The 19818-nt window shown below is 40.3% G+C and overlaps 1 long non-coding RNA gene across 1 annotated transcript; it reads right to left on the bottom strand.

Moving 5' to 3' along the window:
• Window positions 1-2099: 2099 nt before the first annotated feature.
• On the bottom strand, window positions 2100-2815 carry LOC115777574 (uncharacterized). Its single transcript, XR_004019642.1, has 3 exons — window positions 2766-2815; window positions 2359-2394; window positions 2100-2179 (listed from the first exon to the last, which is right to left on the bottom strand). It is a non-coding gene; the product is annotated as an uncharacterized LOC115777574 (long non-coding RNA).
• Between the last annotated feature and the right edge of the window lie 17003 nt (window positions 2816-19818).

Below are 19818 nucleotides of genomic sequence, written 5' to 3'. Positions count from 1 at the left end.
ATGAAGAACTCGATCCTGAACACCCTCACAAAACATTATATAGCATGTAGTGTGTGTGTGTCTGTGTGTGTGTGTCTGTGTGTGTGTGTGTGTGTGTGTGTGTGTGTGTGTGTGTGTGTGTGTGTGTGTGTGTGTGAGAGACTACAAAATCGCTGCAAGAAAAAAATGTCGGATTCACAAAATTGGTTAGCTGGAAGTCCATGACCTTGTTTAGCAGCTCCAGAGCAAATAATGTGACGTAAGAGGAAAGAAAACGTAACAGGGAAAACTGAGCAGAGTGAAAAATCTGACCCAAAAAGAATATAAAGATATCTATGCAGCACCGGGAAAGATAAATTCTAATTTTCTGCACTCCTACACACTCAAAGTACACAAAAAAATTATTTAACAGCTAAAAAACTGGATTTTGCACATTTCCCCTTTAACAAATTGAAAAACTACAATGAGCTGCTATCAGCTGCAGCTCTCTGACTGATAATGTGTTTGTACCATTGTGACATTTGTAAAACATTGATCACACAACAAACATGACTTACTTGTTACTGACAGTGTGATGGCTTCACTCCACTCTGTTGAAGAATATGAGTCATCTCTGCGTCGACTCTTACACATGTAGTCTCCACTGCTGGACTCAGAAACTCTGAATGTCAGATAATTATTGTGTGTCCACTGTGTGGTTTTCCTGGGTCCTCTCCATCCATACTCCCACTCAGTGGGTTCACCTCCTTCCTGCACCTCACAAGTCAGAGTGATCGTCTCACCGCTGAATATCTGAGGCCAGTTGTGTTGTTGTTGTTTTACAGCAACTTTATTGGAAACTGTTTACAGATGTTAACAGTTGAGATACAAACAGAAACATGAAATCAACAGAGAAAACTTAACATTGTATGTTTGCTAATCATGAGTGAATGTTTCAAACTAAATTACTGAACTCACAGGTTATCTCAATGATGACTTCATCACTTATATCAGTGTAGTAAACTGGGTCTCCTCTTCCTCCTCTGCATCTGTAGATTCCTCCTTGAGATACTCTGATAACTCTGTTTGGTTGATCATCTCTTCTGATTGGAACTTCAGTGGTTCTTTGGGTGCGTCTGAACCACTCATATTTCCACTCAGCAGAGCTCCCCACAGAGCAGGTCAGTGTCACACTGCCCCCTACTGGTATGATTGTTGTTCCTGCTGTCAGTGTGGCCCTGGGTTTATCTGCAGTTATGAAAGAGAAGGAAAAGATATGCACACAGGATTTATTATAAAGCCAAAAAACATACAAAAGTTAAAAAGCAGGATTAACTATGAAGCCAAAAATCAGACAAAAGTTAACATTTAAAGTATGTTTTAATGGTATGCAGCTTCCCATTTACAGCAAATCTAAACATTTGTTTACTTTTTGTTTGTTTTTTCTCTGTAGTTTGAGATCATTTTAATTTCTATCTCAACATGGTGACAGAACTACAGTAACTCAGGTTGTAGATCTGTAAATAAACCCAGTTTAACTGTTTGTCCATTCACTGACCTGAAGAAGTCACACTGAATGTAAACTAATACAGTTCACTGAAGGACACACAATAGTGGGTTAAGAGGGCTCTGTGTGGATAACTGAAACATCAGTCTCCTAAAATTTTATGAAACTTTGATGTTTCTTATTTTCCTTTTTTAATTTAATTGTATCCACAGTTGTTGTTTTACATTAAAACACACACATGTAGTAATGATGATCACAGAGTCTGTGAGTATTTTAGTGCTGTGTACACTGTGAGCAAAGTAACAGGTAAAATACAGACGTCCTGGTTAAAGTTTCACAGCATCAGAAAAAAGTTTCCATGACAACAATAATTAAATGTATTTTATCATTGAGGTGAGTATTTGAACAGAGATCATAAATTTATGCTATTGGTCACTGAGGACTTACCTGATACAGTTACAGAGACAGTGTTACTGCGCTTTGTATGAAATGAGTTCTTCCAGTGACCAAAGCACTGATATTCACCACTGTAACCTGTAGATGTAATTTCTAATCTGTAGTCTTTGATTTTGTCGTAGGGGACAAATTCTTGACCATCCTTGTTGAGTTTGTAATACCAGTCAGTGTCTGTTCCTTCATTCATGTCACACATGAAGGTAACAAACTCTCCAATGAAAAAACTGGACCAGTTGGGTTCAATAGTTAACACAGCATCTAGAATCCAACACAACCACACCATTAACAATCTAACACACTATTATGCACTATAGGAGGAAACATCTGTGTTTATACTGTATTTTCAAATATTAAATAATATTTAATGCAGCAGGCTGAGATGAATCTTTATTACTAAATAAAAAGAAAGAAATGAAAAAGTGAAAGTGTTCAGTCACCTTGAGCGTGTCCAGTGCAGAGGAGCGTACAGAGCACTACAATAAAGGCAGAAACTTCAGACATCATCAAACTAAAGACACACTCAAATATGGCAGAAATAAAACACCTGGGCTTTTAGCAGTGGCTGCTGTGATTGGCTGCATTTTAGATTAAGATGTAAAATGCATCAAATGATCACAGATGCAGAAACAAACCTTTCTTAGATAAACTAAAGCAGCTCCACTCTAATCTGAGTCAGTGCACTAAAATCTAATCCAGGCTACAAACAACCATGTTGGTAACAAACATGAGAGTCCTCTGTTCAAATGAACTGAAATGCTCCAAATGACTGATACTCTGTTCTTCTCACTGAAACATGTTTATCAGTCAGTATGAATCAAACTATAGAAGTCAGTGATGTACTCACAGAATAGGCCCAGCTCACAGAGCAAAGTGGGTCCCATCCTCACATCCAGCAACGACACGTCTGAAAACTTCTAAAACTTCCTGTAAAGAGAAAGAGTAAAGCAGCAGCTACGAGAAGTAGAAGCAGGAAAAAGAAGCTGCGTTTAATACAGACAAGATCAGAGTTTGTCTCAGACTTCTTCTGGCTGCAGCCTCTCTGTGCTTCCTTCCTTTTACACCCTCAAACAGCTCCTGTAGCTTTGACCGCAGCAGTTGGTGACGTGTTTACATTTCCTGTCCACTGCAAACATATAAGCTTCTTTCTTGTGTGTTGTGTTCCTACATTTCTCTAAGATATGCAAAGGAGTTGTGCTGCTTCCAGTCAGGTGACATATTTTTTCTTTAGAAACTTGTAAGTTATTTTTAAAGTGTCCTGTGGATCAGGATCATGCTGCAGGGTTCAATTTAAGGTGATTTTATTCAGGGTTTGAAATGACTGTAAGGTCAGCTGCATGTCCTGTCCTCCTCTTATCTTGCTCATAAAGTGTGATGGTAGTATTACAATCATTTATCTTCACTCCTGTTCACGGTGTGTGGTCAGCTCTTTATTTCTGACACCTGCAGAGGAAGCAGATGTCCTACAACCTGTGGATGGTCCTCTAGTGACTGTTCTGAGCACACAGCAGGGAGGACTGATTGAGGTCACTTGTGGGTGTGTGTGGTGGAAAACTGGCAAGACAAGGCATCAGGTTTTACATTTCAAGATTGTGGGCAATAAGTAATGACAAACCTAAATCTTTCAAAGAAGGTACCATCGTGCTTGGAGAGAGTCGAGTCATTTGGCTGACTGCAAGTATTCAAGGTTCTTATGATCGGGCCAAATCATGATGGTTGTTCTGCTCTCTTCAGCCAGTGCCTCCATTCTTCTAGGGTTAGTTTCACTGACAGCAGTTTTCCATATCGTACTTGCATTCTGCAAAAGAGAAACGACCAAATTAAAACGGCACATGTATGCGTTTTGTTATTAACTACCCAGGACAAGATGGTATCCACCTCATAGTCTGATGCATCTATTTCTACAATGTTTTCTAGAAGAACGTGCCAACTTGTTCTTTGTTTTTTCCCACGACGAACATCTTGGCACCAACTGGAGAAGAGGGAGGTCTGATTATCCTGAGATGTAATTTTCCATTGCTTCTGTTTCAGCACTGTGGCTGCTGGAAGTAAATCTATAGCACAGAGGAGAGCCAAGTGTCACAGTGGGGGGCCGTGCGTGGAGGGAGAGAACCCAAATGCAGGACATACGCAGACGTAAACTAAAACTGTTTATTTGCAGGAACTCGAATAATATAAAACTCGAAATCTCCACCAGGGTACAAAACAAACCGGAATCCTGGGAGAAAGCCAAAAAAACAAAACACATAGCTAAGAGTGAACCACTGGGGAAAACAATGACGACGATGCAACAAAGAACAGAGAAAACCTAAGGGCTTAAATACACACAAGGAAATCAGGGAGAGTGGAAACAACAGGGGATGACAGGTGAACCAAACGAAGCTAATGAAAAAGGGGAATCAAAACTAAACACAAAACACAGGGAACACGAGACTGTCAAAATAAAACAGGAAGTGACTCAAGGGAACAGAGACGCAGACCTGACACTGAAAACTTGACAAAGGGAACATACACAAAAAAACAACAAGGGAAACTAAACAGCATACTCAAACAACAATATAACCATAAACTATAAGAAACACTAAGAACATAACCTGAAAAGTACAACAAAAGAAAGCTACACAAAAGAAACTCAAAACACTGGGCCACTGCCCCAGGACCATGACACCAAGAGCTTCAAAAACAACAAACTGTATTAATTCATGTTGATTTCCAGAAAGGACAAAGTCAGCTGGAGAAGTTTGGTGTGTTGGCATTCAGTGCAGAGACAAGAAGAGCTTCAGAGAGACTTTCTACTAGGATATTAAGCTGTGAATAAGCCTAGAATCAATCAATTGAGGCTGTGGTGCAATTACCTTCTGCTGCAGCTGCCTCTGAACTCCTGCGATCCAGAAGTGGTTGTGGAAAGCAGAGTCCTGAGGCGTGCTGCAATCTTGGGTTTTGCTCCCTCCTCCCACAACCTGTTATCTAGTTTGATGGGAATCAGTGGTGTTAGTGTATTTTGATGCTAACTCATTGATCAACTGTTCACTCAAACTCTGACAGAATGACTCTTACTGGGCCTCATCTCCTGACACTGTCCCTGATGTAATGTTGTAGGGGGCAGAAGCATTGTCAGGTTTTAGAGAGTCATCACAAACTGCTTTGAACTACAAAATCATTGGCAGTAAAAAAATGCTAATTAATTGTTTAGAAATCATACAATGTGATTTTCTGGATTTGTTTTAGATTCTGTGTCTCACAGTTGAAGTGCACCTACGATAAAATTACAGAGCTCTCCATTCTTTGTAGGTGAGGAAACCTGCAAAATCAGCAGCGTATCAAATACTTCTTCTCCCCACAGTATGACTGCACATCTACTGAGTATGAAACTGAATGTCTACTAAAAACACATTAGCTGTGGTGTGACTGAAGCCTTGTTATTGCTGCCACATCTCTGCATGTGTAAAGGGGAACTGGACATTTGCTCTGCTTGCTATAATACATGTTTTTGTAGTGCTTTCTTTTTTCTCAGCATGCATTCAATTTACTGTGGAAACATGGGTAGATATAAAGAGATGATAATAAAATGACTGCTTGCATGAGGAAACTGCTGATCAGTAGTGTTTCATGTCTGCAGCAGCAGCAAAGAGCTGATCTCTCTCTCTGCTGTCAGCTATCAGAGCTAAAACATGTTCTCTGGAAGGCAGCACACATTTAGCTTCAGTCACTCTTCCTCATTTTAGTTCTGCAGTTCATGAGATCATGTTTCATTTATTTATTTTTAGTGAAGAGATGGTGCAGATAAGCCTGTAGCTAAGAGGTAACTTAAAGTTATACCATACTAAAATATCAGTGCTGTGTCTTTTTTTGAGAATTTGACCCACAGCTCGTGAATGGTTGTCTGCCTCTCTGTGTTTGACCTTTGACAGACTCAAGGGGTGGCTGTAGCTCAGGATGTAGAGCAACTCACCTACTAATTGCAAGGTTGCTGGTTTGATCCCTGACTGCTCCAGTCTGCAAGTAGTTAGTGTCTTAACACATGAGCATAATTTAAATGAACAGGTGCTGTTATTTTGTCGTATACTGCAGCTTTGAGTATTCTAGAAAACTGTTCCTAAAGTATAAACACTGAGTACAAAACAAAAACAATTTCAGTTTTTGCCTGTTGCTGCAATAATAAAGCTATAAAGTTGTTATTTTTTCTACAAATATTTTTGTTTGGTTTTGGTTATTTGGTTTAATTAATTCATCAAACTAATAACAAACCTAATTATGGTATTTATTGACTTATTACATAATTATACTACAGTAGCTCCACCTTGGATGGCATTTATGCTACATCACTGCAATATTGGTTGCATCTCCTCCACCACAAAAACCAGCATCAAGTTCATTAATTTGGTGGCACCTTCATCCAAACTAACATTAAAAGCTGCTCTTTGTGGTTTCAGAGCTGCAGCAGCTGCATCATTGTCCTCCTGTGAGAGCATGGCCTCTGCTGCAGAGACACTTCAGATCAGCCAGGCTCAGTTTGCATCTCACTGGGATGTTTTTGTCCTCCTCAAATCCAAATTCAAACTGATGGTTCATTGACTTAAAGGCTGCTGTTACTGCTATAATGTTAGCTGAGCCACAGTGACACACAGAATATAAACCAAACACCAAACTGAGCGTCGCTTTGGGTGATTGTGAGTGACTTCATTTGCCGAAGTGTCCCCATCTTACTTTGCTCCCAGAGGTATTGTTGTTCTGATCATGAAATCTGATCACGTTCTGATTGATGAAATATTCTGATCTCGAGAAAAACAGAGAAATCAAAACCAACCTGCCAGGATAAACGCTCCTACAAGTGTTAATCCTTATCCCAGAGACAGAGACGTGTGCATACACACATTATTCCATCCATCCATCCATCCATTTTCTTCCGCTTATCCGGGGCCGGGTCGCGGGGGCAGAAGCCTAAGCAGAGAAGCCCAAGCTTCCCTCTCCCCAGCCACCTCCTCCAGCCCATCCGGAGGGACCCCAAGGCGTTCCCAGGCCAGCCGAGATACACAATCTCTCCAGCGTGTCCTGGGTCTACGACGGGGCCTCCTCCCGGTGGGACATGCCCGGAACACCTCACCCAGGAGGCGGCCAGGAGGCATCCTAATCAGATGCCCGAGCCACCTCAACTGGCTCCGTTCGATGTGGAGGAGCAGCGGCTCTACTCCGCGCCCCTCCCGGATGGCCGCACTCCTCACCTTATCTCTAAGGGAAAGGCCAGCCACCCTTCAAAGGAAACTCATTTCTGCCGCTTGTATTCGCGATCTTATTCTTTCGGTCACTACCCAAAGCTCGTGACCATAGGTGAGGGTAGGAACGTAGATCGACCGGTAAATCAGGAGCCTCGCTTTTACGCTAAGCTCCCTCTTCACCACGACGGACCGGTGCAGCGTCCGCATCACTGCAGAAGCAGCCCCGATCCGCCTGTCGATCTCCCGTTCCCTTCTCCCATCACTCGTGAACAAGACCCCGAGATACTTAAACTCCTCCACTTGAGGCAAGAACTCGTTCCTGAGCCGGAGATGGCACTCCACCCTTTTCCGGCTGAGGACCATGGCCTCAGACTTAGACATTATTCCATTCTTTCAAATTATTTCTGAAATTCATGCAGAAAGGACATGGAAAATGATACATTTTGTTACCTAAATGGAATGAAATCTAACTTTGACATCAGAGCAGTCTGAGCATTAATGAACTACTTTATGATCAAGAAACCATAATGAAACTGTACTCAGTGACTCTGAATGAGACCAGCTTCTCTGCACAATGAAAACATGAGGAGTGAGTGAGCGAGTGAGTGAGTGAGTGAGTGCAAATGCTAGATGCTCAGTAAAGATATTAAAATTAATAATCAATGTCATAAGTACATCCTAATTTAATTTTATGGCATGTGTGAATAACATGCAGACACAGATCGATCACTCTGCATATTAAAGAGTTTATAAGTTTATCCTGAAGCGTCAGTGCATTAAAACCCAAGAGAAACAGATCAAGAGCTGCATGAATGAATGGGTGGCTTTCAGGCAGGCAAAAATGGCCTCATTAAATAGTGCAGCTGCTGCTGTGGGTGTGAAACAATATGGCTGCCGTCTGTGGGTCATTTGTCACAGTTGATGATGTCACAGGTTGCTTCGTTTTATGTTTTGTGCGTTGACACAACCTTTGACCAGCTGCCAGGGAGTCAGAGAGGAACAAACCATCCAAATGCAGATTTTTGTTGTTGCTGTAGTTTGTGTTTGTGTTGTGGAACAGATAAAGGAACAGGGAACATACATGATGATGTAACTGCCTGTTTATTGCTTATTTGTTGCTTATTTACTGCTTATACAAGTTTCAATACCTATTAACATTCAGGTGGTGGTTGTGATTCTTCAAGATATGGAACCTAAAAATACCTGAAAACATGCAGAAACTTTTGAAATGTCTGTTTTTCTACAGACGCTTAAAGGCAGCTGCATTTCAGTGTGTGACGTATTTTCACAGCTTCACAGGATGTCACTTTCTTTCTTTAGTCCAGCATGTGTCATCACCCCAGTGACTCTACTTGTATCTGTGTTCACACAGTGTCACACATACTTTAATGCAGCAGTGATAATTATTACTATTATTCCAGGACAGGCAGATCATATAAAGTGTGTGATGCACACAGAGAGCAAAGTGAAATTCTCACTGTGCTCTTTGTGTTCTTGTCAAATCTCTGCTGTTTGCTGATAACAGAAAACAAGACATCTGCTAAATGGAGACTTTTGGCTGAAACCACAGGCTGCATTTCCTCTGTTCTAGGTGGTTCACACAGAAACAGTGAGGTCTGTCAGTGGATCAAAATAAACCTGTGGCAGCACAGACAGTACCCAACAACAGCCTTTCACACACATGTAGGTGTAACAGAGAGAGAGAGGACCTTTACAAAAGGGTGGACAGCAGCTAAAAGAGGGATGGCAGCAAAGAAGTACAGAGACCAAAGTAACTGTTAAGAAAATGTCCTTTATTTACAATAGATGAAATTCATAAACTCTAAAACATGTCTGAGGCTGGATCCAAAGAAACAGCTCCATGTCTGTCCTGCTGTGCTGAACCCCGTGTTGGCCTCCTGTATCCATCTCTTTAAAATGGGGTTTCAGGGCAGGTGGACCTCAATGTGTTCACTGGGGAACAAACATGCAGAGTATAAAATAAAGTTTACTAATAAGAGCCACAGCATAAAAACACAGAGTAAAACATAAAAGTTATTATTCCTCCTTGATGAAAATGTATTTATTGGATTTTTGTGTTTTAAAGTTTTGCATCTATCAGAAAGTAAACAACATTTCCATCTGCAAAGAAGTTTATTCAAAGACACAAACAGGTCAAAAATGATCTGATCTGCTGCTCAGCAGCTCTGAAGTTATCAAACCTTCAACTGAGGTTGTTGAGTTTGACTGAACGCTGCGTATTCTGACACATGATGGCAGCACTGCCAAAAAAAGAAAAAACAGCAGTGAGAAGACTACACACACACACACACACACACACACAGCGAAATCTACCAATGATTCAATCATTAATTTAACTTTATTGAACTGAATTATTGCTGAGACAAAATGAGACAAACACAGAGTAATTACAGTAAACTGTGAAGAGCTGCACACATGAAAACTTCAGACAGCAGTGAGTTCATATCAACAGTAAATATTTCTGTCATTCAACACATCATCTGCAATCATTGCAATATTTGATTATTGATTACTTTAAAAGCATTCATTTAGTTCCAGCTTCATCTTTAAGCATCACGTTACTAAAGAGTCAGAGTGAACAACTGTGTGCAACACAGACACACAAAATGCCAGCTCACATCCTCTGATGTCAGAGCTGAGACTTTTCTAGTGTCCATATCTAAACACAAACTCTCATGAGCTATTTTAGCTGCTTTAGCCTGCCTGCAGCTGCTGTGCATCTGAAATCACCTTTCAGCCCACCTCCACCATCTCTGAGTTTGTGCAGAATCTGCAAATCAGCACAGAAGCCTGATGTGATAAGATTTCATTTTGTGTAAACCACAAGAAACAAGCTGATATGTTTGCAGCTGACTGCAGTTTGTAGCTGTATGAGCTGAGTTTGAAAGGAAGGAAGAACAGAGGCTAAAGAAATATTACTCTTGCAACAGAGAGCTCCATTAATGAGCATCCCACTGCCCCCTACTGACCATTCTTGGTATTACCAGAAGAAATATCATCACATTACGTGTGTGTGTGTGTGTGTGTGTTTTGCTCCCTCTCAAAGAAAACTGTCTCACAACATCACACACTAGCTTGGTTCTACGTTTATGTTCAATTGTGAGTCCTCAGTTTCCCACAGACACTAAAAACATGTTTTCCCTCCTCTGATACACACGCCTTCATTTTATACTCCTGGCCACCTTTTACTGTCACAGAGGGGTTGATACTTTCTGTGGATGAATGAAACTGCTGTGAAGAGCTACAAACACACTTTGCACAGTGATGTTGGAGCTCACACAGTACAATCATAACCATTCTGTAAGTATTCACTGATACTCTGTCAAAATAATACTTCCTCCTCCTTCACTTCATAGACTCATCACACTTTGATTTGTATCTGAACTTGTTCTTTAGGCACAGTTTCAGCTACATTTACAACAGACAGGGATTTTTAGCTTCTGCAACACACCAAGACAAATCATAGTCTCTGAAGTCAAAGTCTTTATTCTTTATTATCACAGTTCTGGAAATATTTAACACCCAGCCAAGCAGATGAATTCATAACAATTAATGAAAAATGGTGAAATTGTGCCCTCTGCTGGCTGCCAGCTCTAAACACAACCCAGTGATTCCAGTCCACATCTTATCAGAACTGTTAGCTGAAGGGGGAGTTTGAGTCAGCCCCACAGTAGCCCGACCCCCCCTCTCTCCTCCGCGGGCTTCCTCCGTCCCTGCCCCTCCCCACCCTGGTGCTCCTATGCTATATGCGCTTACTGCAGGGGTTTTTAACCTCATACGGTGCCCCCTACTGGGCAGAATATGAGATGCTTTTTTTCCTCACCTGTCCTATCGTATTTTGCTTTGTTTCCCTCTTTTGTAACAGCAGCGCCTCTCGGTGATGGCAGCAAGGCCGCAGACACTTATCTCCCTGTGTTTGTCTGGTTGTTTGTCTTTTCTTGGATGGGTGTTCTGTTAACTATAATTTCCCCATTGTGGGATCAATAAAGTATCATTCATTCATTCATTCATTCATTATATTTGAGTAGAGTGTTCTCTGTGAGAAATGTGATCTGATGGTTGCATGAAGAAAAAATTCATTCACGTGTGATTTTGTGGGTAGAGAGAGTGACAGATTCTCTAATAATTTCAATGTTACAGAAACATTTACAGCGTGTTCATACAGGACCTTAAACAATGACCTGAAGTCTCTGTGAGACTAAATACTCGTAATAAATAACTTCACATGTTCTTTAACTCATCGGGGAGCAAACAAAGTGAACACAGAAGGACTAAATGAGAACATCATAAATCAACAATCAGGAAACCTAAAAGTACAGTGTTCTCCATTTGCAGCCACTTCAGAGTGAATTTTCAAACACACAAAAATCAGCTGCATTCCCACTAGTACTGCACACACACAGGAGTTTAAAGATGCTATCATTAAAATTACTTTGCATATTAGATATTCAAGTCATTTTAATGATGATTTCACTGGCAGCCTATAACAGAGCTCAAAACATGTCACCCGTCTCTCTCTTGTTGCTAAGAACATCTCGTGAACCCACAATGACCCACAATTCAGTGCTGATTAATTTTCTTAAGAATTATCTCCTGTGACTTGTGACTCATTTTGCCAGATCAGGTTAGTGATCCAGCAGAGGGCGCTGCTGAGGAGACAAACACAATCAGATACAGTGAATTCCAACAATCCTGCATGTTGAGGATCTCACATGCTTAGTGTATTGTTTTGTGTACTCTGTGGATCATAAAGTATCCTTTTGTGTTACCTCTAGGAGTTGTAATTATCAGACTCTAAACATAAAGATGTGACAAATCCAAGTTAAGACCAAGATGATCTGAACATGTTGAGACACAATGAAGCCCCAGAACATCTGAAGTTCCCCTTTGCAGTGATTCTACTAGTTTGTGAAAGTGTTTTGGTGTGAGGGAAACCACAATGTAAGAATGAAGAGCACTGCTGATTCTAATGTCAGAAAGACTGAGCCACCATGAATGGAGGAGAGCAGACACAGAAACAGCTTCACTGCTTTGTGACAAAATATTTTCCATCAGTTTGTCTTTTAAGAGACATCAGTAACAGGTGATCAATCACAAGGCCTGATCACATGGATTGTTCTACTATTAGAGTTTATTCTTGCTTTGAAAAATCTGCAGCTGGCAGATCTGACCATGTTCATGTTTGATCACATGCTGCCAGCACTGCAGTGGGACACACCTGCCACAGTGGCTGAGAAAAAGAGGGTTAAGATCCTGTTGGATTTCAAGCTCCAGACTGACAAGCAGCTGCTGACTAACCAGCCACACACAGTGGTGACTGACAAGGAGCACAAGACAGCAGCTGTGACAGATGTGACGTTCCTGGATAACAGGAACATCAGAAAGAAGTAAACCAGCAGCTTGATGAAGTATTGATGAAGTATTGATGAAGTAGGATTTTTACTTCAAAAAACAAACATTTTTTTGGGCTTGTTTTTTTGTTTTTGAACGTGAAGTTGCTTATTTGGGATTGACTTTCTTTCCGAGTGAAACTCCTTGAACTCCATACTAAAGCAATTATGGGGCGGTAGTTTGTCCCTTCCAAGCCCCCGTTTCCTGTTTATCCCTCCCGCCCAAGTTGACCGGGTGCACAACCAACCAAACACTCATAACATCCCAGAGTGAGGAGGCAGCATAATGAGTTCCTGTAAGTGGGGAAAATATAGAAAAAATCTAATAAAGAGTGGGAGAAAAAGAGCGAACTAAAGAATGGATCTGAGCTCGGATGGGAGTCTGGCGTGAAAAGTGGATATGCATTATGCAATGCATAGGAGCGCCTCACAAGAGGTATATGTGTCCGCAAAAACCTCAGAAAGTAGCTGCAGTCCTGATGGGAGACGCATGAAAGGCACTCCGCAGATTTTGCAAGTGTGAATTATGTGCTCACCATGCTGATTTAATTCAACATGCTAATACTGAGAAGCACACACACAAAAACTGTGCACCCTTCTCTTCTATGAGGCTAAGAAACATGGCTTTCACTGCTCCAAAACACACAGACAAAACAATAAAATGAGCTTTACTGCTATAGAGCTATACTGTTTAAAAGCGGCCTCAGTTTTACATGATGTGGTGGGTTGCCAGTTGGGCTTTTTTTGGGCTTGTTTCTATTGCAAGATCTGGCAACACTGGTGACAAATTAAATCTGTATTACATGAAAGTACAGGCCGGACCTCCCTGAGAAAACTGGGAAAACACAGTAAAAAGGCGTGATGAGCATAACGTCAGAGCAGCTGTTACTTCGCATCATGTTGATAATTTTAGTTCATTTTAGAACATTGTGAGCTGTTTAACAATGAGTGCCTTTAAATGAACGCTCTCTTTCAGTGGATTCATGCACAACACTGAACAGCTGTGAATGTACTCACTCTGACACACAACAACCACACACTTTATTTATAGAGCACTTTTCTTAACAAAGATACAAAGTGCTTATTTGCAAAATCAAAGAAATAGTTAAAAACATAAAAACAGATCTACAGCACATTTAAATGCATTAAAATTATGATCGACAGCAGGAGTGTCCAAACTTGTCTCATGGAGGATTTGACAATGTGAAAGTGCCCGAGGGCCAACAGTCCCTGATGACGTTATTTAAAGAATCAAAGATGCTTATAAATAGTGTTATTTAATACTTTCATTTCCATTCAGCAAACAAACATGAAGTAACCAAATGTAGAGCATAAAGCTGTGAATTTCCAACTGAAAATTAAAACATACAGAAACTGTAAAAAACTGCTGTGTAATCATGATAACAGAGTAACAGGTAAGATACTGACACTACTGTGAAGGACACACAGGTACACAGCGCAGGTCTGACTCCAGAGCAGTGGTAGATGTGTGTAAAATGTCACGTAGGTGGAGTCACTCAGTCTGGATCTCAAGCAGTTCTTGTTTAAGTTCAGAACAGAGAAAATCTGCATTCACAAACATGTGGAGCCAAAAAAGATGAACATTTTCTATGCAAATGTTCATCTCTGGAAACTTGATCTTATCCAGCTGCTGGTGTTGTGCCAAAAAGTGATGTTTTTGTGTTTTTGATGTATAATATCTCTGCTTAAATTGGTAATTAGAATGTAGTCAAGAGAATTTATGAAGGCCTTATGAATAAAATAAAGAAATGACCTGTTTTGCAAGCATCTTTATGACTGTGTTACTGTAGCTACATTATAATCAACCTGCTCCTTTTTGTCCTCTTCAAATATCTTTATAGAACCGTGATTTTATATGTGTTGTAACTTCTGCTGCCCCCTTGACCAGATCTCTATGAAAAAATTACTTTTTCTTTCCTGATAAATAAATCAATTTATTTATTTAACACATTTAAGCAGAATAAACCAAAGTAAAATGATCAAAGAAACAATACAAATGATTTAACAATAAAAAGTAATGATTTAATAAATAATACAGTAATAAAAAAATATGAAAATAGTAAATTATAATAAAAAGTAAAATAATGATAGTAAATGAGATACACTGACACAACAAACAGAAAGTAATCTGAAGCTGAAAAGTTGATGAGAAGAACCTTGTTTTCCACTGGGATCTGAAGAAAAGGAGGACGATGACCTAATCCAGAGTTTCAGAGCTGTGACTCAGAATGAGTGGTCACCTACGAGCCAATCAGCAATTAGGAATAACTAGAAGCTGCTGATCAATGGAGCTAAGTGAGCAGCACAGGACAGGATTATAGAAGATCTGATTGATAACCTGGAGCAAACCCATGCAAGCACTTCCTGTCATTCACAGAATGAAAAACATGATCAAGCTCCCAGATACCTGTCAGGAGGCCAGCAGCAGCATTTGGATCCATCTGCAACTGTGATATTACTGTTATGGTCAGTCCAACATATAATGAACTGCAGCAGTCTGGATGTAATAAAAGCATGAATGACTTTCTGTGATAGAAAGACCTGGTTTAACTTTAGTTAAAAGTCTTAATTGAAGAAAGCCTGATTTGATCTGTGAGTCAAATTTAATATCAATATTTTTTATTTGAGGTTTAACAAATGATGTCTGGGCTCAGGATCTGAGGGGCTCATTGAAAGTATAATTGCCTAAAAATTAAGTTTAAGTTGCTGCAAAACTTGGCCTCGCATGCTTTTTAATAACAGACCAGTACAAGGAGCTCCAGGATGGAAGAGGTTAAGTTCAGGTCACAAAAAGCTTCCCTAAACCAAACCTTCATCACAGTAAGGAAAAATATGGGGTTTTTTGGTGCCATGTTTTCATTCTTGATAATGAAGCTCTTCACATGTTCAACAAGCAGCTGATTAAATTAGATTATTATATTCATTTTTATATGTGGCTGCTGTAGCAGTGAGGTGTGGTTTGAGCACAGCTGCAGGAGGAGAGGTGGGGCAGAGTAGTTCATGGAGCTGCTGAAGGGGTATTCATGGTATATGCCACATATATATCTTATGTACATTTACTTCCCTGACAAATTTGTCTGGAAAATAAACATAACTGATTAAAAATACAGACGCTTATAGTGTTCCATGTTATCATGAACTTTGTGTTCTGACTGTACAATGAGCCACACTGATGGAGACTACACAATGATAGAAATGGAGACTTTGAGGTCACCCTGTTGTTGAAATTCTCTGTTTTCCACATTCTGTTTTGTATAATGATGTAACCAAGACTGATAAGCTGTGACTATATGACACTGTAAGCTGAATTACTATGTGCCAGTACTTCATGCCATCTCACACGGGCATGTCATGCAGTCTGACCCAGATTAATCTGTAAACTCTTTGAAATGGTTTTTATTAAATTTAATAATTGGACTCCTTATTCCATTGTTTTGTGTCATTCCTGTTTGATAAACAAACATGCAGAAACCTAAAGGCTTAAGCAGCAGACACTCTTGTTATTTAAATTACTTCACTGTGCACAGTGCAGGTAAAATGGTGCTTTAGTGAGATGCCTAAAATTGTCAGAAATTCACATTTTTTTTCTGTGTAGCATCATAGATTTACCGTATTTTCCGGACTATAGAGCGCACCATACTATAAGCCGCACCTACAAATTTTTTGGAAAAAACTGGAAACGTACATATATAAGCCGCACCGGGCTATAAGCCGCTGGTATCTCCGCCGCTCTCGGTTTTCCACAATTACTCGGCACTCAGCAGAGGGGGACAGACAACCCCAAATTTGAGTTATAACAAGTCAATTCACCATTGATTCGTTCACGCCGAGCTTACGTGCAGCGGCTCTATTTCCCTCCTGTAGTGCCAGGTCGATAGCCCTCAACTTAAAAGCGGCATCATAGGAAGTTCTTTTTGTGGTTTCCATGATGAGGGAGTTTGAAAAAAATCTCTTTTGTGCCTGCTGCTAGCACTTGTTGGCGCTTTCTTCTTTGATTTCCAACTTTGACGTCCCATGATTCATATCCTGCTAAAGAGCCCCCTGGTGGTTAAAGAAAAATCCACAGAAACGCCGCACCGGGCTATAAGCCGCATGGTTCAAAACGTGGGAAAAAAGTAGCGGCTTATAGTCCGAAAAATACGGTACTTTACATACAGCAAAGCTGGGACTAATGCTTATGTGATGTCTAAATCATTAAAATGTAAGAAGAAAATGTATAATAACATACCCTGTAGAGTGATGTTGACTGCACTGCTGAACTCTCCTGATCCAGACTCACACCAGTACACTGCAGTATCTGACTGTGATGTGTTGATGTTACATGTGGATCCAGTCATTGTCCTACAGTCAGAGTTCAGTCGGCCGTCCTCAGTGAACTTCTTCACTCTCCACTCAGTGAAGTTTCCCTCACAGGTCAGTGAGACAGAGTCAGAGGTGAAGTGTTGCACTCTGTCAGGACTCACTGTGAGAGACGCTGCTGAATGAACATCTGGAAACATGCAGGGAGGAGACAAAGCTCAGAGATGTTAGGATTAAAATATCACAGTGAAAATGTTCATTTGCTTCCTGAAGATCAGAGCTAATATTTCAACAAACTGCAAAACTTGCTTGAAAACCAAATAACATTATTTTGTCCATCCATTCACTTATCCTGTTCAGGGTCACAGGGGGGCTGGAGCCTATCCCAGCTGTCATAGGGCGAGAGGCAGGGTACACCCTGAACAGGTCGCCAGCCTGTCACAGGGCTAACACAGGAGACAGACAACCTTTCACACTCTCATTCACACCTATGGGCAATTTAGAGTAGCCAGTTAACCTAACCCCAGTAAGTGCATGTCTTTGGAATGTGGGAGGAAACCCACACAAGCACAGGGAGAACATGCAAACTCCACACAGAGAGAGGGAGAGGCCTGGGCCAAGGTGGAATCAAACCCTTCCAGATGGTATTCTAACTGTGAGGCTGCAGTGCTAACCACTGCGCCACCGTGGTGCCCAACATTATTTTTTGTATTGTTTAAAATTTTTTGTACATTCTAAATAAACAATTTTATGATCTGTTATTTGTTAAATGAGAATCCATTATCTTTTTACCTTTGTCAGCTTTTTGAAAGGACAGAGAGAAACAAACTGAGCTGCAGAGCAGACAAACTTTGGTTCACTGTGATCAGTGTGATACTCTGGGTCTCCTCTTCCAGCTCTACAGCAGGGTTATTATAGTTAATGAAAACGAATGAAATAACGAAAACTGAAATTGAAAAAACATTGTCGTTAACTGAAATAAATAAAAACTATAATTAAAAGGAAAAAACGATAACTAATTAAAACTGAATTGTGAGTTTACAAAACTAACTAAAACTAACTGAAATTATCGATAAACTGACTTTCATTTACTTTTTTTTTTTTTTTTTTTTTTTAAGTCTTGTGGATTGATATGAAATCATTTTTTCCGCTCTCCGAGTTTAAGCTGGGAGCGCCATCGGACAACTGTGTGAGTGCGCATGTGCGTGCTCACCGTGCTGGTCCGCAAAGTAATGGTTGCGGTCTGCCGAGAAAGTAGTCCCGGAGGTTCTTTGAGTACAAGAGCACAGATAGAATCGAAAGTGTTGTTGTGGATGATGAAAAATGTGTGGAACACTTCTCAGTCAGGAAAAACCAGCGACATCAAAATCCAGCTGAGAAGCACAACGGCTACAGAAACTGCTCTGATCCTACGAGGTAACCTGGCCTGCGCCTCTGGAGAAACGGGACTACTTGTCGGGTCCATGCAGCCCAGAATGTTCTGACTAAACTGTTGCGTCCTTGTGCGTTTCCGGCTACTTTATCAGTGACAGAATAACAATCAGGAATAATAATCAAAGCATCAATGTAAGGACTCACAACTGTCAGCAGATTCCTGGTAGGAGACTGCTGAAACTATCGAAATGGACGTGAAGGAATGAAGAAAGTGAAAAAAACAGGGACAAATATGTATGCAGCAGGGTTATTATAGTTAACGAAAACGAACGAAATAACGAAAACTGAAATTGAAAAAACATTGTCGTTAACTGAAATAAATAAAAACTATAATTAAAAGGAAAAAACGATAACTAATTAAAACTGAATTGCGAGTTTACAAAACTAACTAAAACTAACTGAAATTATCGATAAGCTGACTTTCATTTACTTGTTTTTTTTTTTTTTAAGCCTTGTGGATTGATATGAAATCATTTTTTCCGCTCTCCGAGTTTAAGCTGGGAGCGCCACAGGACAACTGTGTGTGTGAGTGCGCATGTGCGTGCGCTCACCGCGCTGGTCCGCAAAGTAATAGCTGCGGTCTGCCGAGAAAGCGGCAGAGTCCCGTATGGAGGTTCTTTGAGTACAAACACCTGCACACGACCACAAGGTAATTAACACTCACAATCCAGCTACACAAGCATAAATGCGGACATGAGGTCGGCAACTTCTGTAGGTTGTGTACAGAGGCCGCAAAGACCCTGCAGGTTTAATTAGCAGCATCTAACCAAGCTAGCTCCAAAACAGAAGCAGCTTCAGGTGGTGAGAACATCAGGATGCAGCTGGATTTGAGCTTTGACTCCTTCAAAGAGTTTGTTTTTGTCACCACATGTAGCTGTTGTTAATCTACTGCACTGATGCTGAACTTTATTGTGGAGTTTATTGTAGAATTTATTGAGTTTGGGAGTTCATGTTTTTCTTTGTTTCTCCCTGTTGATGTTCATGTGTGTCCTTAATATTACACACATTTAGCATGTCTTGTGAACAGTTGGTTGTTGAATATATTTCTTTAAACTGTATCTTTTGTCAAGTTTTCATTACACAATAGTCACTTTTGCGCCTTGAATCTTGCACCTGATTATGTATGAAAATACTAAAACTAATACTGAAACTAACTGAAACTAACTAAAACTAAGCATGAAACCAAAAATAAAAACTAATAAAAACGAGCAAAACCTCTCTGAAAACTAATTAAAACTAACTGAATTAAAGAAAAAAAAGTAAAAACTAACTAAAACTAAACTATAATGTAAAATCCAAAACTATTATAACCCTGGTTTGCAGCCAAAAAACTGAGCACAAAGAGGACCGAAAAAGAAGCCCCAGCCTGAGCCGCATATAAAACACCTGCACACGACCACAAGGTAATTAACACACACAATCCAGCTACACAAGCATAAATGTGGACATGAGGTCGGCAACTTCCACATGTAGGTGTTATTAATCTGCTGCACTGATGCTGAACTTTATTGTGGAGTTT

The sequence above is a fragment of the Archocentrus centrarchus genome, unplaced genomic scaffold, assembly GCF_007364275.1.
Source record: "Archocentrus centrarchus isolate MPI-CPG fArcCen1 unplaced genomic scaffold, fArcCen1 scaffold_57_ctg1, whole genome shotgun sequence".
Lineage (NCBI taxonomy): Eukaryota > Metazoa > Chordata > Actinopteri > Cichliformes > Cichlidae > Archocentrus > Archocentrus centrarchus.
This window is presented reverse-complemented; position numbering and strand designations above follow the sequence as displayed.